At 34.7% G+C, this 15,252-nt stretch overlaps 1 long non-coding RNA gene across 1 annotated transcript in view; it reads right to left on the reverse strand.

Moving 5' to 3' along the window:
• The window catches only part of LOC126948115 (uncharacterized), a 246,064-nt gene that overhangs the window by 142,053 nt on the left and 88,759 nt on the right, over positions 1-15,252 (reverse strand). The window contains exons 3-5 of the long non-coding RNA XR_007723343.1: positions 9,811-9,875; positions 9,019-9,071; positions 7,324-7,400 (exon numbers count right to left, since the gene is read on the reverse strand). This is a non-coding gene — a long non-coding RNA (uncharacterized LOC126948115). The remainder of the gene's footprint in view (positions 1-7,323; positions 7,401-9,018; positions 9,072-9,810; positions 9,876-15,252) is intronic.

Here is a 15,252-nt window from a genome sequence, read left to right on the forward strand (position 1 = left end):
CACACATTATTTAGCATGAGTAGCAAAGAAAGCACAAGGTCATCTGAGCAATATAGTCAAGAGAACATGGCTGCAGCTAAGGAACAATAATAAAATTGATTAATCAAGCTCCTAATTGTAAATATCTTATCAAGAAAAATTATCTTAAAGTAAGTTTTTCTGCTTTCTTTGGTATTATTAGTGTATTTGCATGAAAGATAATATTTTGCGCTTTTATTTGAGATTTACCATTTTTTCTTATAAAAGAGAATCAAGCTTAGCCAACACCTGCAAGTGCACAAACCCATCATGGAAAGATAGCTGACACATTTGAAGTAAGAAATAATGATGTTTCCCAGTAGAAATGTGATCATTAGTTATTTATTTGTATTTATACTCATTTATACACTAACCTTTACACAAAAAATTTTAGACAGCAAATTTATATTTTAAATAACAGAATAACAAAATAATTGGTTAAACTTATTATTTTAAACAAACCAATAATTCCAAGACAAAGAGAAATACAAATATGTCAATATGATAGTTCTGCTTGAATTTAAAATTTGATTCCATGAATTGTCTGCTCCTATTTGAGCCACAGGTCTTCACTGCTAAGAAACATATCAAACTTAACTTAATAAAAAACATTAAAATGACAATTGAATAATTTTCAATTATTAATACTTATTGCAAGAGAAAAATGTACACAAGTACTTAAAAGAAACAAATGGTTAATATATAAACTTTTCCATTTCTATAGATAAAAGTCAGAAGAGCAGTGTTGGACTAAGATTACTTTTGAACAACTTTTGAAACATTTGATCAGGCTGCAGTTAAAAACCAGCCCACTTTCCCCTTCAAAGATCTGAAAGGCAGAGGATAAAATCAACATTTTCCTTTCTACTCGCCCAGCATCAATCATGGGTGACAATCTCTACAAGATTGCTTTAAGTTGAACAATCTTTTAAACTAATATCGTATTCTTAAAGAGAGATGAAGTTGGCATCTAAGAAAAAAAGAAACACTTTATTGATCCCTAAAGAGACGTTAAGAAAGCCAAAGATCACATAAGCAGTCTGTTTGGCAGTGGCAACAACATAAGGAAAAGCTATCACTGAACATGACAGGGTCTACCAGGATGCAGAGATCTGCACATACAATCCCATTTTGCTATTTGTAATATTATTTATATTTCCTGCAAATTGGACAATATACATTTGGTAAGTCAAACAAAGTTGCTTCTAAAACAAAGAAATACTGGGCAAAAGAACTGATAAGTGATTAGCAAAGTCAGGTCTACTCCCATCAAGCACACACAATATTTATAAGACATGTACCGTGTGATATTGCTAGAGTGGCTACAGGACCGCTGAGCAAGACTCATGCTTCTCGAAAAATGCCTCCCAGTTTAAATGCTAAGAGAGTGGCTCTGTAAATGCATGTTACACTTTGGAAGCTCCTAATATTGTGGAGTAAAAATACACACATCTGCATGCGAAATGCTTTATTCTCTCATTTTAATTTTCCAAATTTTAAAACGTATTTTTTATTGGTATGAGTTGTCTCTATGATTTGAGCAAATTATCTGTTTTTCTAGCTTACATGTTTGGAAGAGTGTTTTTTTGGTAGACTAAGAGTATGAATTTAAAAAATGAAATATTATTTTCCAGGAACCATAGTCATTACAAACTTTTGGAGGAAGAAAAAAAATTCATGTAAATTGGTACTGTGCAACTCAGTAATTCTGAGAGCTTTAGTTCCTTCTTAGTAGAGAATGAATTGTGTGTGTGTGTGTGAAAGGATGTGACTAAATACGGTGAGTCTTACTGAGAACTTAAAATTAAACTCCAGAAGCAGCTTCACTTATACCCAGTGAATGCCTAAGTAGTCCATCTTTTACTGCATCTCATTATGTGCAATAATGTCATATTTTGATTAATGTGTTTCTTCTTTGTTTTTGTTTCTGGTCTTATAGATATATGGTATATCTCCTATATCTTTTAAATCTCTGACCAGTAAGCACTTTCCTTTTCTGACTGTACAGAGGAGAGAGGAAATACTTTAGAAAGGACCCCAGACTCTTGCTTCTCAAAGACCAGCATCATGGCATCATCTAGTAACTTTTTATAAAATCAGATTCATGGGCCCCTCCCCAAACATACTGAATCTCAACCTACTTTAAACAAGATCCCCAAGAGATGCAAACACAAATCCAAGTTTAAGAAGCACTGTCTTGAAGCACCTTTACTCCTCCCAGTTCTGGTATTTCGCCCCCAATCCCTCCCACCCCCGATTATTCTTCCATTTAGAAAGAGAGGCAACTATGTGAACAATGGCCCATTTGCAAATAGACAAGAAATAAAGGTAATTATATTAATCTACTCTCTGTTTATGATCTCCTTCATCATCTAGAAACATCCACCCTCAGGGTGGGGGGGATTTGAACTATTACAGAAACACTATAAAGAAAAGGAGAAAGAGAAAGTTAATGCTCAACCTATAACATCGTAAGTGGAATGTTTTATGCTGTGAAGAGATAAAAGACTTTAAAATCCAAGTTTATTAAGAGAAATAATGTTTCTATCATCCCTTCCTTTCCCCCTTTTACGATAACACAAAGCAAGCAAATGTAGGACACAGGGTTTTTCATAGACTAGAGAAGATATCCATTCTACCTATTATGCAGGCCATGTTTTTTTCTTAGATTAGTTTTATTTTGAAATAATTTTATATTTACAGAAAAGTTGTATAGATAGTAGAATTCCTGTATATCCTTCACCCAACTTTGCCTAATGTTTATATTTTCTATAACCATGCTATTAAGTTGGAGATTAAAAACTTCACATTAGTACTATACTCAGACTGTATTCTCACATCCCAGTTTTTCTACTGTCCTTTTCTTTTCAGCCCAACTTATGAAACCGTATTAAATGTAGTGCATTAATGTCCTCCAAGTTGTGATTGTTTCTTGTTCTCTCCTCGCCTTTCAGGACCTTAACTGTTCTGAAGAGAATTGGTTAGGTATTTTATAGACTGTCCCCATTTTGAGTTTGTTTAATGTTGTTTCATGATTAGACTATCCTTATAGCTTTGGTGGGAGAAAATAAGAGAGGTGATGTTAGGTCATGAATGTTTATCCTTGATGTATAAGAATAAACTCCGGAGGAAATAAAAAGCTTCTCCTTCTGGACCCCAGAGATGGCAGGGAGAGAAAAGAGGCAGAAATAGGGCAAGTAAATAAGATGATCTTAGGGTTTCGGTTTTTATTCTCCTCTGCACACACACCTTTTTGGGGCTGACCCTTATGGGAACAGCAGCTTAGTAACAGCTAGGTATGTATAGGGTTATCACAGGTCATCGGGTTAGTGGCTCACTTTCCCAGATGCAGGCTCTGGGTGGTTGTGTGCTGGTAAATGTTTAATAGCTGGCTGGGGGGTGGGGAGGTAAGGGAGGGTGGAATGCTGATTTGTAATATTTGCCAATTTCTAAGACATAGTATTTCTATCATGGCCGATTTCAAGCTACCAAAGTGATGTCACTGAATGCAGAGTTGGGAAGAACTGTGTGGCGGCACACCATTAAATATCATTATGTAGTATTTCCACCATACACATACGATAGGCAAAGATAGTAGTAAAGTGTAAAACAATAAACAGGAAGTGATGAGTTGGAGACATTAATTCTTTATTTTTAATATAATATATTTGATTGTAAGTTTATATTGTTTAATTTTCAACAATGGCCATGTTTAAAACCTGGCTCACAAAATTCCTGAAAATTTAAGAATCAGCTAAGGTATAAGCTGCCTCCAATATTCCACTGCTTCTAGAAGACTGACCATTTGGTTCAGCACAACATTCCATGTGACTCAGGAGGTACAGAGGTGACAGCAGAAGGTGGGTAGATACATGGGACTTAGAAAGCATCTGTCTCATCATGACCTTTGTGTGGGAAGCAGGATCCACCAGGCTTCTTACTTCCCCACTGACAGTGTTGGTGGACTGGCAGAGGTCTAGGGGAAAAGAGGTCATGGGGTCTTTTTGATGCTTGGGGAAACGTTCAGAACTATGGCAGTAGCGGTAAGAGCAAGCACACAACATCCCAAAAGATCAGTTGGCTTCTAGTTATATTTCAGTGGTCCCAATTCCAGGGGAGAAGATAAACTGAGCCTCTCCATAGTCGAAACTATTGATTATTTAGAGGATAGTGCATGATCCCAGGGTGTCACAAGATTATAATAAGACCCCACTCATGTACCCAGATCTATGTTGGGAATGAGATGGAAGAGGAAGGTAGAGAATCTAAGAAAGACTGTGCATTTTCCTATAAGAGACCGTGTCATCTATAACAATGTCACTCAAAGTGTGGTCCAAGGGCCAGTGCCAGTTCACAAACTGTTCCTGTTCGGGGGTGATATAAATACAGATGAAAGTTCATATTTAGAAACTTATATCATAAATTGACATTGCCATGACATCCTAGTATGTGATCAGTGGACTGATCTTGTTAAATAGGATATAACCAGTTCAGGTGTGTGGAACTGGCATGGTGAGTTGCTTGTGGCAGAAGCTGAATACTGGTCATGTGTAATAGAATTATGTATTTGGTACATGATTGGAAAAATCAATCAGTTTGAGGAGCATTAATCTAAAATAATTTTTAAATAATCACTTTTGGATATGAAATAAACTCTGAATAGTTTGAATCGGAGGTTCTTAAAGTGTGGCCTGTGGACTAAAAATGTCAGCATCACCTGGGAACTCATTAGAAATGCAAATTCTAGGGCTCCACCTCAGATGTGCTGAATCAGAAACCTTGAGGGCAGACCCAGTAATCTGTGTTTTAACAAGCCCTCCAGGTGACTGATGCATGTTTGCATGTTTGATTTTAAGAACTACTGGCTTCAATGTTGAAAGTGAAAGAAATATGTTCAAGCTAAAGGAGAATGAAACGCTATAATTAAGTGTCAATTATCCCTGCTAGACTGCAGAGCTGGAAACCATGAAGAGGATCAGACCAGGCAGAAAAAAGAAAGACAACTAAACTTTCTTTGCACACTATATTTGAATGACATGCAAGTAGATGAGGCCAAGATCTAGAGTTGAACACTCATAGTGGATGATCATTTTGGATTTTTCTCTACAAGCTTACTACTACAAGCTTACTAGTTGCAGCTCCACATTCTTTTTCTCTCTTTTTTTTTTTTTTTTTTTTTTTTGTGGTACTGATGGAGTTTCACTCTTGTTGCCCAAGCTAGAGTTCAATGGCGTGATGTCAGCTCGCTGCTACCTCTGCCTCCCGGGTTCAAGCGATTCTCCTGCCTCAGCCTCCCAAGCAGCTGGGATGACAGGCATGCACCACCGCCAGGCTAATTTTGTATTTTTAGTAGAGACGGGGTTTCTCCATGTTGGTCAGGCTGGTCTTGAACCCCTGACCTCAGGTTATTCACCCGCCTCGGCCTCCCAAAGTACTAGGATTACAGGTGTGAGCCACCACATCTGGCAGGCTCCACATTTCTAAGCATAACCCATTTCCCAGCCCACATCAGCCTAGAAGGGTCACAGTACTGGCAACAGAAGAGTATTTCTCTAGCTTTATTCTTACCATACAGTTGCTGGCTTGCTGGCTTTTCTCACATTCCCTACAAATACTACTACTATTAATAGTTGAATTAATAGTTCAATTACCCTCTTAGCTAATTTGTGTCAGCCATCTTTCTCCCTCTCTGCCTGGGTTGCTCTCCATTCCTAGGTTGCCTCCTTCCCAGGCAAGGTTGATCTGGTTTTAGTTTAGTACCTGATCAACCTGGATATTAGTCGTATTACAGCCCAGAGGAAATTATTTCTGCTCTCTATTTGTGCTCCATTATTTACCGGGGAATGCCACAGGATCTTTTAAGACAAACTGTAATGTGCATACAAATCACTCAGGGCTCTTGTCAATGTGCAGATTCTGATTCAGTAGGTCTAGGATGCCTGAATATCTGCATTTCTAACAAGCTCCCAGGTGAAGCCTATGCTGCTAGTTTCTGGACAATATTTTGAGAAGTGACGTTGAGAGCAGTGATTTTTTCTATTTTTATTATGCCTTCTCCCCAGGTATTGAACACAGGTGAAAGGGCAGTCTTAAGGTAATCAACTGTCCTGGTTTGACAAGGATTGTCCTGGAAATCCTACATTGTGGGATTTCCCTAACTCTTGGGCAAACCAGGATGACTGGTCATCCTAGCCATCTGGATTGGTCATGCTAGCAATCTGAACAGCTCACCTCCTGCCTCTCCCCTCCATCTCCTTCCCAGCTGACCATGATACCTCTGTCTTGACTCTTTCCCCTTTAGGATAAATGTTTCCCTGAGGGTCTTCATTTTTCCTCCATGTAATGTGCTCTCCTTTGGCAGATTTGTATCCACCAGCCCTAATGACATAGGTGGCTTAGTCCTTGGCATAGGCTTAGCTGCCTACTTTAAACCAGTTTGGAAGGTTCCATTTAATGTTTCCTCACAGTTGGTCAGGACTAAAGGCTTACTTACTTCTGCAGAAAGGTTGGGGCCATATTTGACAGTCTGCTCTCATTTTTGTTTTCACATAAACATTCTCATCCTGCCTGGTCTCTGCAGACCAAGTGAGTTCCCCCAGTGCCTGGAAGTAATGCTTGTTCTGCTTTATCTCTTAGGTAAGTATGGGGATATTATTTGGAAATAGGAAAAAGCAAAATCTTCATCTCTGGAGCTCGGCAAATACAGTGTGTTTTCCAGTACTTCTAATTGTCCTTTTAATGCTGAAGTCATAGATATTATAGGTACAATCTCCTGCCTTATCATCCTAGAAATACAGCTGTGATTATGTCCACCCACAGTTGAAAATCTTCATTAGCACTGAACTTACAGAAAAATAATTTCCAAACTCCTCACTTTAATACAAAGTCATGGTTCTCAAAACTTTGCTATGCATCAGAATGACCCAGACAGAAACAGATTGCTGGGTCCCACCCTGAGTTTCAAATTCATAATTATTTTGCATTTCTAACAAGTTAACCGCTGGTATTGACACTGCTGGTCAACAGATCACCTTGTGAGAACCACAGACCCATTCCAGCTAGCCACATTCACATCCCTAACATCCAGTTCTAGTGCATGCTTCCAGAAAGAACCCCTTATTCTCTGCTCATATTGTGTGCTTTCCTACTCCATACCTTTGTTTAATTCATTTACTCACTTATAAATTCATTCATTCAACCAATAACTAATTATTTCACCAAACATTTTTTAAATACCAAAATGACTGGCTCTGTTAAGTGCCATCATGAAATTTATGGTACAAGGGAGAAAAGGAAAAACGATACCCTTTTCATTTGCAGAGTGTTTCTTGGTTGCCAAAGAGCTTCCACATCCAAGCTCCCATTTGATCTTCTCCACAGTCCTGAAAGACCAACAGGGCAGGGATTATTCTACATCTCTCACAAGTGAAGAAGCTGAAGGCTAGAGGGGAGAAGTGGTTCATCCAAGGTAATGCCAATCTGTCTTTCCAATCCTGGGGCAATGGTTTTTCTCTCAATTATACTACAGTTGTCCCTCCCCTTGGCATGCGCAGGGGATTGGTTCCAGGCCACCCCACAGCATACCAAAATCCTGGTATACTCAAGTGGACCCTGCTGAATCCACGTAGAGGAAAAGTCGGTCCTCGCTATACATGGCTTTTTGCATCCAGCAAATACCATATTTTTTATCCACTTCTAGATGACAAGAATCCACTATACGTGGACCCACACAGTTCAAACTTGTATTGTTCAAGGATCAACTGTGCTTCAGTCATGACTCATTGTATTTCCTCTCTCCTTGCTTTCCAAACTATACCCATTCTTTAAAGCCCAAACACTACCTATTCCATGAAACCTTTCCTGGTAACCCCGGTTAAAATGATTTTTCCTGCTTAAAACTAGGACAGTGCTTTATTTTGTCTCTCTAATGGCATTAAAAAAAATCTCCCTTTCTAGATGCTAATGTCCTTGAGAACAGAACAATACCTGACTCTCCTTTGTGTCTCCGATAGCACTCAGTTCTTAGTTCATAGCAGAAATTTGATAAAGCACTGAGAAATGAAGGATGAAGAGATGCAATTTTGCCTGTTTTAAAATTTACTCATAAGATAATCAATGAAGGATATATGTAAAAATAAAAGTAGAGCTGTCTGTTATCTTTTTTCTACCTCCATAAATAGGGGTGGGAAGGACTAGCATTAATTGCTTGCTGGATGCCAGGTGTTTCATGTTACAACATTTTTGCTCTCATAACCTAATAGACAAATAATAGATAAATACAATTGTTCTCATTTTCAAGCAGACGTAGTGAAGCTCAGAATTGTTTAGAAATTTGCCCAAGTTCAGACACTGAACTCATGTTAGAGAGGGAACCAAATCCAATTCCATTTAAACTCATGTGGCAAAATGAACACATGAAATTGCTTCTAATTATACTATGATAATAAGAAATGATCCAGTATTTTCCTATATAAAAAAGCAATTCATATGCATCAGTAATCTTGAGATCTTTTGGTAACATTTTTTCTCACTATTTTACTGCTTTTTATTGATTCACCACTTGTTGGTTGAATCCTTTGATCCACTTTTTCAAGAAGGAAAATGAATTTCACTACTACCAGACTCTGGTTCTTCATGTAACCAGTTATTTATGGTTGTGAAATGCTGTCCTACTACTTAAATGGTAAATCTGTCTTAATAAGCACTATTGTGTCATAACAGAACTTTTGTTAGCAAACAGTGTGGAAGGTTTGGGGTAAATCCTGGAATGGGTCGCGGGAGGCATAAATCCAGAAATGCATTCATGAATAAGCCTGAGAGGAATAATAACTCCAGCAAAAATGAAAAACTCAAACATTAAAGCAATGTGTTAAACATTTACCATATGATAGAGCTGAGAATTATTAGGAAGTTTAACCAAAGGACTTTGCCAATGAATGTCAGATGGACTTAATTGAGGCAATTAAAACACAGACAGTATTAGTGAAATGGTGGACTCACCTACAAGGATTCACATGTGGGTTCTGCAGCTAACTTCTTACAAGAGCAGAGGCCTGCAATATCATGAAAACCAAACAGACACATTAAAGGGGATTGTTCTCACAAATGTATGAAATGCCAATTTGTATCCTTCCTCTTACAGGGACTGCAATATCCTCCCTGGTAAAATCCTGTCAGTTCCATTGGTAGGGTTTGTTACAAAGGTCTTATATCACTAGCCATTAAGATAGCTAACCATAAGCCTTGGTAACCTAACAGATATATATATTCAATGTTAATGAAACAACTTCAAGTAATGAGGGAGTTCAACCAAAAGCTTCCAAATTTTTTTGGATCTGCCAGGTGGAACAAAAAGTTTTAAAGCACATCCTAGTCTCTCTGGGGCACTTAATTCAGAAAAATCCCTTCATAACAACTCTTCTATTTTTTTTAAAAAAACTTTCTATTGTTATTTACCCTGTCAGGTAAAAAGTCATGCATCAAGAGACAGGTGGAATTGGTGACATTGATAGATATTTTCTCTAATTCAGTACTGATAATGTTAATGTAACATTGCTTTCAATAGACAGTTTCAATCACGCATGTATGTATGTTTAGAGATGTGACACAAGCAGGGAACCTGAGCTTACTGAAAGTTAAAGAATACATCAGATATTTGATTTTTGTCACTGCCTCTGGGAAAGAATTCAGAAGCAACCCTTCAGCCAATGGCAGGTAGGTTCCTAGAAACTTCAGTATTGGGGAATTCATAGTAAGGATGAATAAAGATCCACATACAGAAATGAAACTTACTAATAGATGTGCCCATCTGAGGACCAGCTGGAGGGAACTGTTTTTTGCCTGGTCACTGAGGGACTCTGAAACAATAAGCTTTGGTAGTAAAATAACAATAACAACAAAATAGCTTATGCTTGCATATTTTCCAAGTAACAAATAGTGTTCTAAATAATTTAATCCTTACAATCACGTTATTAGGTAGTTACTACAATTATCTTCATTTTGCAGGATAACTTAGAAACTCAGAAACAAAAGGTCAATAACTTGTCCCTGGTCACACATCTAATAAGAGATGACACAGGCAGTCTGAGCCCATGTTCTGATCCAACACATGCTACTACTTTTTCGTAGTTGTTTTTTAATATAGGTAACCAACACACATTACTAAAAATGTGAGAAAATGAGAAAAGAAACTATTGTGCTACTAACCTCACATAACTGTCATTAACCTTTTGGGATATTTCCTTTTGATCATATTTATATGCATACATCATATCAGAAGTATTTGCCATGTTGCTAAAAGGGTTCAGAATTTTCATTTTTTAATACCTGCAAAATATCACTCAGACCATGTATACTGCACTTATTTAGCAAATGTTAGCTATTTAGGTTGCTTCCAAAAGCCTAAATAAAGCAGGTTAAAGTGCATGTGGAGCCATGCAGCCTGGTTCAAATCCTTGCCTCTCTATGCACTAGCTATATAATCTTGAGCAAGTTACTTGACTTCTCAATGTTTCAGTTTTCTTATCTGTAAAATGAGGATAGTAATGTTAACTAGCACCATAGATTGTTGTGAGGATTAACCTGCATTAATTGAAATAAAGTATTAAACATTGTCTGTAGATAGTTATTACTATCATAAGTAAGTCTGTAGTGAGTATCTTCATACATGAGGCATGTGCATTTAAAAACTTACATCCTATGGCACATTCCCAGAGATAAGATTACTGAGTTAAAAGACATAAATAATTTTTGTTCAAATAATAAATTCACATTGTCAAAGTATTTCCAAAAAGTGGTATATAGGTTTACATGCCACCAGTTACATGACAGAAATCATTTTCCAATACACCCTTTCTGACTTTGTTAGGTATTAACATCAAACTTTCTACTGCTCATAAGTATGTTCCTCAACAATTTCTAATCTGCTCATATACCCACCTATTGAGTTTTTAATTTCAGTTAATTTTTCAGTTCTGGAATTTCCACTTGATTCTTTATCACAGTTAATAGTAATCTGCTGAAATTTTCTATCTCCTTATACAATTTTTAAAAGATATCATAGATATTTTAAAATTTATTACTCCTATATCTGGATCTCCTCTAGCTCTGTTTTCAGTCATTTTTTCTTGTCTTCTGGTATGCCTGGTAATTTTATTGAATGCCAGACATTGTGTATGAAAAATTGTAGAGATAATTTGGACCTCTGGAAGATCATCTCTTCTTTAAGTGATGTTTTACTTTAGTTTCTGACAGGCAGTTAGGATCTCTCTTAAATTCTTTGCTCTCAAGCCCTCTCCACTGTGGAGCTCTCCAGTGCTTTTAAACAAATGTTTGGTAGGTTTTATTCAACTTTTCTATTGTTCTACTTGTCCTTATAGGATGAGCTGATCTAAATGTAACAGCTGAAAGTGTAAGTCCTTGACATCAATTTTTAAATGATTAAGCCTAAATATAACACATTTTTTCATTCTATTGTATATTCATTTGATTATTATTAAGGCTGGATTTTTATGTGCTTGCAAATAGGTTATATTTCATATTTTATGAAATGTGATTTCATTCTTATCTCATATATTAGGTATGAGTTTGTATGAGCTCTTGTGAAATAATCATATCAACCCTTTGTTATTATGTTCAAATAATTGCAATTGCACCTAGGCGACTGTTTGCTTGTTACACTGTTGTTTTAACATAATCCAGTGTTTAATACAATCAAGTCTATTTTACTGTTCACTTAGCAATTTTGTTACAATGTTTTAAGCCTATAAAATAAAGTCTCATTAGACTTCCTAAGGTTTGAGTTTGGGTAATGCATTTTATGTATATAATGAGTGTAAAAGCTGATTTTTTTCCAAACTGTTAGTCCATATATTACAAAACATTTTCCCTCTCCTTTAATTTGTGGTCCGGCCATTACCAAATATTTCATTTTTATATATAATTTGTTTGCCCACATGTTTTGCCTCATTAATATATTTATTTTGGTGCCAGTATGGTTTTAATTATTATAACTTTATATTTTAATATTTGATAAGAATAGTCACTCATTATTCTTCTTTCTCAAAAATTGTACTTTGCTATTCTTGACTACTTTTTCTTCTAGAGTTATAATAAATCAAATTCCTCTCACCACTACCTCAAAAAGTAAAAAATGAAAGGGAGATTGTTATTATATTTCCATTAAACTTGGGAAATAATTAGCAATATAAAAATGTTATCCTTCACAGTTGAAACCAGTCTATGAATTTGTTTTTTATCTCTTTTAAAAGTTTATGTGTGAGTTAATGATTGCTGACATTTACACTGTTGACTTATGTTAATGTTTGTATGTTTTAATATTTTACTAATTATTATTTAGGTTTTCATTGACTACTTTGGAGTTTTACACTATAAAAATATTTTTTCAATACATAATGTTGTATCTCTTTTTTCATTCTATGTAGCTTTTCTTTCTTTGGTATGTTTTATTACATTGATCAGAGTTTTATAAATACTATTAAATAATATTATTAAGGTAAAATCATTATAGCAACTTCCATCCCATCTTGTTATAAATATGTACAATTTTAGTATTCTGAACTAATTTTGATATTAATAATTAGGATACAATATTTATTATGTTGAAAAATATTTTATTTTTTCTATTTTCACCATTTTATCAGGAACAGATAGTAAATTTTCTCTTCTGCTTTCAAAAAACCTATTAATAATTTATTTCTTATTTAACCTACTGATACAAAGTACTTCAGTTGTGTAGTTCCTAAATTTGCAAACTTTTGTACTGCTTGGATATATATTATTTTGTTGTGGTAAATAATACTGTATTTTTAAAACAGAACGTACAAATTATTTTTTATTTGAAGTTATTTAATGCATAATCTTTCAGCACTATTATTCCTTCAGTAGAATGACATTAGTAACAAGTATAAAATAGTCCCTTTTGTCATGTTTACTGTTTTGGAGTTTTTTTGCCAAAAATTCTGTCCTGTTTGATATTCATATTGTATTTTTGATTTGGACGTGAACATGTTAGGCTGGAAAAAACTTTGCCATTAAAAAATATTTCTGTGTCCTTTTTCTTTAAGTATGACTTTTTTAAGCACCATCAAATCATTAGACTTTCATTTTAATTTAATCTAAGGATCTTTCCATTTGAATAAGAAAATTTAAGCCATTTATACTTGTCATAATTTTTAAGCTTGATTGAACTTAAACTTTCTTCTCTTAAATCGTTCGTTATTGTTGTCTTTCCATTTTGTCTTTTGAATGGACTATGTTTGTCTTTTTATCTTTGATAATTATTTAGAAAATAGATATCCTGCTTTCAATTCAACTAGTGCCAACACTAAATTGTCTACAACTATACTTACATGCATTCTTATTTAATGACTTGAAAATAAAGCAACAATGCTGCTTCTTCTAATGCTTTTATTTCCTTCCTCTCCTCTTTCCACATTGTGATCACTAGGTATAGATGCTTTATTTAAAAATGTAAAACCCTCCAGGATTATTTTACTGAAAACATTGCTCCCTTAGTAAAAAATATCTAGCTATCAGCATCAATTCCCAATTCACTTTGATTTCACTATATTTCACTTATTTTGTCTTTTCCTTCAATGCTTAGTATTAATCTTTTTTACTGGAATTTCTTATTCTTGAGTTTTTATACTATCTCACCTCTCAGTGATCTGGACAATATTTCTCTGCAATTTTTGCAGAAAAGACTTTTGGTTGTTATATTCTCTGATACCTGGAAGATTTTGTTATTCTGTTGCTTTTATGCATAAGTTGATAATTGGGTAGGCATAAAACGTTTTATGGAACAACTCCATTTCTACATAAATAGCTGTAGTTCCAAATATACCATCGTGTTAAAACTAATACTAGCTGGTACAATGAAAATGACGTAGCTTAGTGCATCAGTGGTGTTATCTCCAATTCCATTTGTAAAATGGCAGCAAGTAGAAGTAATTGAACTCTCATAAGGAAACAACCAGACTTTCTAGTATACTTCAAAGTTGTTTCTCTTAAAATTATGTGGACATTTACCTGTGTTCTTTAAAAAGTTCTTGTTCTATATAAGAAAGATGAAGGCAATCTACAAAAGCATATATGTTTTTCCTTCACATGTGCTTTAAGACATTTTCTTTGTCCCAGAAATTTAAAAATTTATTTATTTATGTCTTGTATTCCTTAATTTTGCTCAAAAGAAACCCAACAATGTCAGTGTAGTTGTTACATATGGAAAGTTTTCTTTTATTGTAACTAAAGTTTTTACTTCTGATCCATCTGCTCTATTTTTAAAACACTCATTATTTTATCTATAAATTCAAGAAAAGAATGTTTATTTAACAATAATAGTAAATACTATATGTTAAGCTATCTCTTTGGGGTTGGGTAACAACAAGATGTATATTGCCATTAAGTAGCCCACATTCTAAATTAGAGCTCCATAATTGGTCATCTAATTACCTTTTATCCATTTAACTCTATTCATTTCCTTGGATGTTTAGACTAGTTATGAAATTTTTCCTCTATATCTTTGATTTCTATTTCTGCAGAACAGAACTTTCATCTAGTACATTTTTTCATTTGGTTACGATCTATTCTTATTTTCATCTGTTCTTGTTTAATTAAAAACAATATAGTCTCTCCTACTATCTTGTTATAATTACATTCCTAAGAACATTCATATTATCAAATTGGTATTATAAAAACAATTATTTCCAGAGGAAAGGGGGCTAGGGGCCAAAGAGTTTCAAATGCATAACAATAAAATAATTTTACTACAATCTCAACAGTAAGTGTGTTTCTATATCTCTAAATGTTTTTTAACTGAAATTACAACTAATGAATTGGTCTACAAAAACAAGTATATACATTCTAAACATTACTGATCAAGTAATGGAATACCTACAACATAAAATAAGATCAGACCTTAGATAAGAAATTTCCAGGACCATAAAATAAATTACATCAGTTTGTGACTGCCCATGGTAAAAACTATAACAGTAATTGAGCAACTAGCCATTCAAATAAACATATTCCCATTTTATTTTTTTATGGAATAACTCCATTTCTACATGGATAATTCTAGTTCTAAAAGTGCCATCATGTTAAAACTAATAATAACTGGTAAAATGCAAATGATGTATCCTAATGTATCAATGGTGCTATCTCCAATTTCATCTATAAAATCCTCAGGAAGTAGAAGTGATTGAACTCTCATTTGAA

Source organism: Macaca thibetana, chromosome 2 (assembly GCF_024542745.1).
Source record: "Macaca thibetana thibetana isolate TM-01 chromosome 2, ASM2454274v1, whole genome shotgun sequence".
Taxonomy (NCBI): domain Eukaryota; kingdom Metazoa; phylum Chordata; class Mammalia; order Primates; family Cercopithecidae; genus Macaca; species Macaca thibetana.